This window comes from Mirounga angustirostris, unplaced genomic scaffold (genome assembly GCF_029215605.1).
Source record: "Mirounga angustirostris isolate CCGP_5_RB_7025 unplaced genomic scaffold, mMirAng1.0.hap1 SCAF_3, whole genome shotgun sequence".
NCBI classification, from domain to species: domain Eukaryota; kingdom Metazoa; phylum Chordata; class Mammalia; order Carnivora; family Phocidae; genus Mirounga; species Mirounga angustirostris.
Window position 1 is genome coordinate 50,172,153 of NW_026991711.1, and position 6,031 is coordinate 50,178,183.

Sequence of the window (6,031 nt, forward strand, 5' to 3'; positions counted from 1 at the left end):
GAAATGAAAAGAGGATTACAGTCCTATTCTAAATAATTACAGAAGACTCCAGTTACTATGAATTCAATCAAAATCCACTTTAGCTTTTGTGTACCCTAACAGAACAGGAAAAAGAGGTTTGAGCACTTGCTCTGCAACTTACTGTGTGATCTTACACAAGTTATTTCACCTTTCCTAATCTCCATTTCCTCATCTATAGAATGAAGATGATGACAGCATCTGCCTCAAAAGTTTATTGTGGAGATTAGCTATGATAATGAATAAGAAGTAATAAATGTTCAAAAATATTATCTATTACTATTAACTATGCTATGTAAATATTATTAACTTCATTACTAGATTCCACCACTTATGCCACCATGATAAGAATAATTTCTAATGCAACAATTCTCCTCCCTCCTACTAACCTGCATGATCATGTGTGTCCTATCTCAGGCTTAGGCTAATGAACACATGTTTACCCAAATGACTCTCCGGGAAATTCTGTTCACTAAAGCCTTTACCTTTGAAAATTTTTCTGTGTGTTTTAATATTAAAATATGTCTTCTACCAAAAATACAAGTGACACTGCATCTCTTTTAGTACCCCTTCAAATAGTCTTTGCTACCATTGCTAAAAAAACTTGTTTTTTCCTAAATAAACAAACTAAAGGAAAAGAAATGGATTCTGAATTATATAGCCTCTGTACATTAGCCATAAGAAAGTAAAGCAGGGAATTTGGCTGTCATTAAGTTAACTTAATCAATGAAGACAGTGAAACTGAGTCATATTAAAAAGGGCATTTTCCCTGAAGCTGAATAATCTAGCCTATTTAAATTGATTAAATTATCTGGAGATCTTGCCTGTTCTTCATTTTTGTGCCAGGTAGAAGCAAATACATTGAGTTTCTTGGAAAAATAATGTATTTGTTACATTACATAATGTACATTAATTATCTTACCACTAAATAAAAAATTACCCCTGAATTTAGCAGCTTTAAATGACAAATATATATCTCACAGTTTCCGTTGGTCAGAAGTTCAGGCACAGCTTGGCTGGGTCTTCTCCCTAAGGATATTTCACAAGGTTACAATCCAGGTGTCGACTGAAGCTGCAGTCATCTCAAGGCTTGATGGGCAGTAGGATACATTCTTGATCTCCCTCATGAGACTGTCAACAGGTCTCAAGTCTTTGCCATCTGTTGACAGAGATGCCAATTCCTTCCCATGTCAGCTTCTCCATAGGGAAGCTCAGAATGCAGCAGCTGGCTTCCCTTTTGAGCCAGTAAAAGAAGGAGAGAGGGTGCTTCAGCTGGAAACCACAGACCTTTTGCAACTTCATCTTGGAAGTGACATCCCATTGCTTTTGCCACATGCTTTTCACTGGAAAAAAGTCCTAAGATCCAGTCCCCTCACAAGGGTAGGGAAGTACCCAAGGGTGTTTATACCAGGAGGCAAGATCATTGGGCACCTTTAGGAGGCTCTCACACATAGATCAATAGGAAATGAGCAGGAAAGAACAACTGAAAATACTGGGTAAGTAAGGTAAATTAGGTTCTTTGCTTTCTGGATCCTTTACTCCTAATGCCAGTCAGATAGTAAGAGAATATAAATTGTTTTCAAGTGAAGAGTTTCCACTGCCTTTTATGATGCCAAGTTTAGAAGTGCAGGATTTTAAGAGGGATTCTTCAAGAGGAACAGCTCAGCACCAGCCAAGGCTAATGAGCGAACACCATGATACTATTTCTAGAAGTGTCACCTTTCTGGTGATCTTTTTCTTTAAAATCCCCCTGGAGGTCTGCATTTATGTCCTTTGACTAAGGAATGTGCAGTAGCTCACTACAAAAAGATGGAGTCCCGCAGGAGGAAAACTTCTACAAGATATTATTTATTCTCTTCCTCCCTACTTATTCTAAAAGGAAGGGAAATTGAAATAGAAGAAACTTTTGAACACAGCATGAATGCAGAGCTTGTAACTGTCGTGTTACTTTTAGTTTAAACTTAAGCCTCTCTTATTCTTCCAGTAGACCCTTTGAAACTGCTGCTGTCAATGCAGAGGAGACCACGTTATTTCAGAGTGAATGCTTTTCAAGCAAACACCGCATCTAAGTTAATTAAAATGCCTACGTTGTTTTCCTTCTTGAGCCTTAACAGCTTTGAGGAAAAAGCAGACAATTCAACTGCCAGGGGGGAAAAAGTAAAGTCAAACAAATTGACAAAAAAATCATGGGCTGAATGTAATCATCACCACATCCTTCAAACTGTACATTTCTTTAACTGGGCCATTGTTTTCAACTTCTTCCTTCTTGTAGCATGCTGATGACCAACTGTCCTATTTACTTCTGGGTTTTAATGACCATGTCATTATCGATTACAATGCTTTGGGGCTCACCTCCCTTCTATGAGGCCACTGGGCTGCTGCTGTGAGCTTTGTTGGGTCTGGAAGTGAGATGAGTGAGCCCTACCAGCCTAGCCCTATGCATAGGCAGAGCAGACAGTCACATGCTGTGATAGAAGCAAAGCAACCTATTAAAGTATTTAAATTCATAGTGTTTAAAGTGTTAAATTCATATATTCAGGACTCCTGCTTGCTGTCTGCTAGTCTCCTACTTTGCAAACACTGTAGAGAGAGATTAACTCATGTAGATACAAGTAATTGATGTGAATTCACTAACCAGGTTGCTTTTCTTTGGCATTGTAAGGACAAAGAAATCAAAAATCACAGACCATTTATAGAGACAGTACCTTCAATCCTAGTTCTCTCTCCTCTCCCTTTACCCACACGCCCCTCAGGACAACCAGTAAGAATCTATTAGACATGATAACATGGTAACATAGCAACCCTGTGCAGTTCAAATCTGTGCTGGAAACTGAACTATTATCACTTGTGATGATTAGTCTTATGTGTCAACCTGGATAGGCTATAGTACTCAGTTACTTAATCAAACACTAATCTAGGTATTTTGCTGATGTAATTAACATCTACAGCCAATCAACTATACATAATGGAGATTAGACTCTATACTCTGGGTGGGCCTCATCCAGTCAGTTGAAAGGATACAAAAGCAAAAACTAACATTTCCCAGAAAAGAAATTCTGCCTCAAGATTTCAGCACAAAGGCAGAATATATATATATAATATATATATATAATTTGGAAGTCACTTTAGAAATCTTTCTTCTCTTTCATTCCCTTGTCCAATCCAATCAGCTCTTCTTCATATATATTTCCGAAATGAGGGTAAGAGGAAAGTAGAAAGATATGAAAGAGTTTGAGTCTATAAAATTTGGTCACCAATCAAATGTGTTAAATGGGGGAAGAGGAACACAGGATGACCCCTGGGTTCTTCTATTAGCTAACTGAGTTTGCCGCGATGTCTTTCATTGAGACAAAAAAATACAGAGGAAAATACGTTTTTCAGAGAAGATGGGTTTAATTCTGAAATTCTGATTTTGAGATATCTGTGAGGCTGCCAGGAGAAAATGTGCAAGACTTGCTAGACTTAGAAGCTTCGTACTCAGAGCACTCTTGGTCAGGAATAGAGAGATATGACAGCCTCTCAGCCTACATGTGCACTCACCTGGGAAATTCAGGAGGCAAAAAAATGATGACGGGACGCTAGGAAACAAGGAAACACGGTGTCAAGATGATCAGAAGACATAAAGGAAATCAAGAAGGAGCAGTTCAGATGACCTGGAAAGTACTTCATTTTCTTCTTTTCTTTCTTGCCACAGAAAGGCCCGATGCTGAGGAGAAGAAAAACTGAGGTAAAGATTTAAGAAGTACCCAATAGTATCAAAAACTAGGAAGTTATTTAGTGACCTGACCAAGAGCAATTTCAACGGAACAGAAGCCAGAAGGCAGCACGCTGCGCAATCGATGAGATGTGGGAAACTGGAGAAAGTGATTATACCCCTGAAGGGAAGAAAAGAAATGGAGTAGGAGCTGGAAGATAATGAATGTTGAAAGGGGAATGCATTTTTTAACTATGCAAGAATCTAAAGCATTCAAATTAAGGGATATTTCTGTGTTGTTTGTTTTAACTAAGGGAGAGTCACTCTATAATATATTTACATGCTGAGAAAAAAGAAGAAATAGAACAGGTGTTCTTAATTTGAGAAATGCCTGGATGGTCTGAAGAGGCTCCATAAATCCCAGAAATTGTAGATAAAGACTGAATATACTATTCTGTGCAAGTTAGTTTTTCTGTGGACCCAGTTTTCAAGGTCTCTTGAAAACATACACGTTTAAAAAATTGATTGAATGAGCGGATGAATCAAATAATCATGGGGAGCTGTGACCCCCAAAATGGCCAACAGAATCCTTAAAGATAAAATCAAGAGAAAACTTAAAAAATATTTTATACCAAGTGAAATAATATTTACATTAAAAAACAGAAGGTTTGAAAGACCCCAAAGTGTACTTCACTGGATACGGCAAGCAATTCTTAGCTGTGAGATGTCTAAGCTGCAGGGGGGTATGGCCGAAGCAAATCTGGTGTTCTGGTATATTTTCCAGTGCCTAAAGTACCAGACAAACTATACATGCCTTGAAGACAGCCTCTTATTTTTGACAAATAGAACTTTATTGATATTATCGATTTCTAACCCTTTCTCTCTCTCTTTTTACACGACTTTGTATCCCAACCAAAAGTCTTTTGTTAAATAAACATTAAATAAATTTTCTTGCTCTAGGAATGGATTGAGAGAGGGCAGCTCATCTTAGCTCAGTGTTAGGTCTCAGTCTCTGAGAAGGTCATGAGCAGAGGAGATGAGTTGCACTCACTTTGAAAGAAATGCTCACAAGTGTTTCTTTTAATCAGAGTCTGGAGAAACAGCTGGGGAGATACTCAAATGGGAATTGTTCCATCTTGGAAGGTTAACATCGAAGCAAATGCTACACACCAAACAAACCACAAATATTTAAACTGTAAAATAAAAGGAAAGAAAAAATATATTCTAAATCTGTATTAAAAGTAATGCCATGTAGCTGTATAAAACTCTAGCGAGGGTTGTGGAATGAATCTTTAATGGTATCATTTATGCTTGTCCCAATGCACTATGTTCACAATGAGAACTGCCTACAAATCTTGATGTACCATTTTATTGCACCGAAAACTGCCCACCATCTCACAGAACAGCAATTGTAAATTAGAAATATATTCTGTTTGGTTTGAGTCAACAACACATTTGGAAATTTATGAAGTTACACAAAAGTACACAGAAGCACACAAAAGCATTTCTGAGACAGTTGTGTCTTTTCTTCTGGTCTTGGGATTCTGAGAAGGGTAGTCCAGGCTGCTTCATCAGCAGAGCAGCTCTACCTGAGTGTGGCCCCCAACTCCTCTGAATCCAGCTGGTAATGATCTCTACATTCCCCCACCCCAACCCTGGGGCCTAGCAGAGATTACTCAATGACCATGAAAGTTTCTGAATCCTGAGAAAAAGTAACTTACATGGCATGAGCGTGGTTGGGTATGCTCCTATCTCTCATGTTACTTGGTTACATTTTAAGTAAACAAGACTTTAATATATAGGTATGAAATGCATGTCATGGCAATTTCAGACATTAGAAACTGCTGAATCCAAGTTTTCGAGACAAAAAAAAAAAAAAACTTGTATAAAAACTTACTATATTTTAGGTGGTTTTCTTTTTTTTTTTTAATCCTGTTTTATCAAATTTGGGCTTTTTAAAAAATTAGTAAAACAAGAGATTCCTCTTTCCCTAGCTCCATTTTGTTGGGACTGCTGTTTAGTCCCAAATTAAATATTGATAAAAATCTTAAAGAATGAGTTTAACTTTCATTTAGTCTTTGAATATTCTTTGGGTTAATATTGTTTCATGTCAGAATCAAATGCCAAATTTAGCAACCAATTTCCAGATTTATGTTGATCACATGAACTAAGTTTCCAAAAGACAGAGAGCACTAGGTAGACAGGAATGATAACTACCTTTTGCTTTTACAAAGTTAAATCCAAATTCTATATGAAAGATATATCTAGATCTAAATAGACTCAAGCCCTCACTTTCTTCTCGTAGAAAATAGTTTGAAA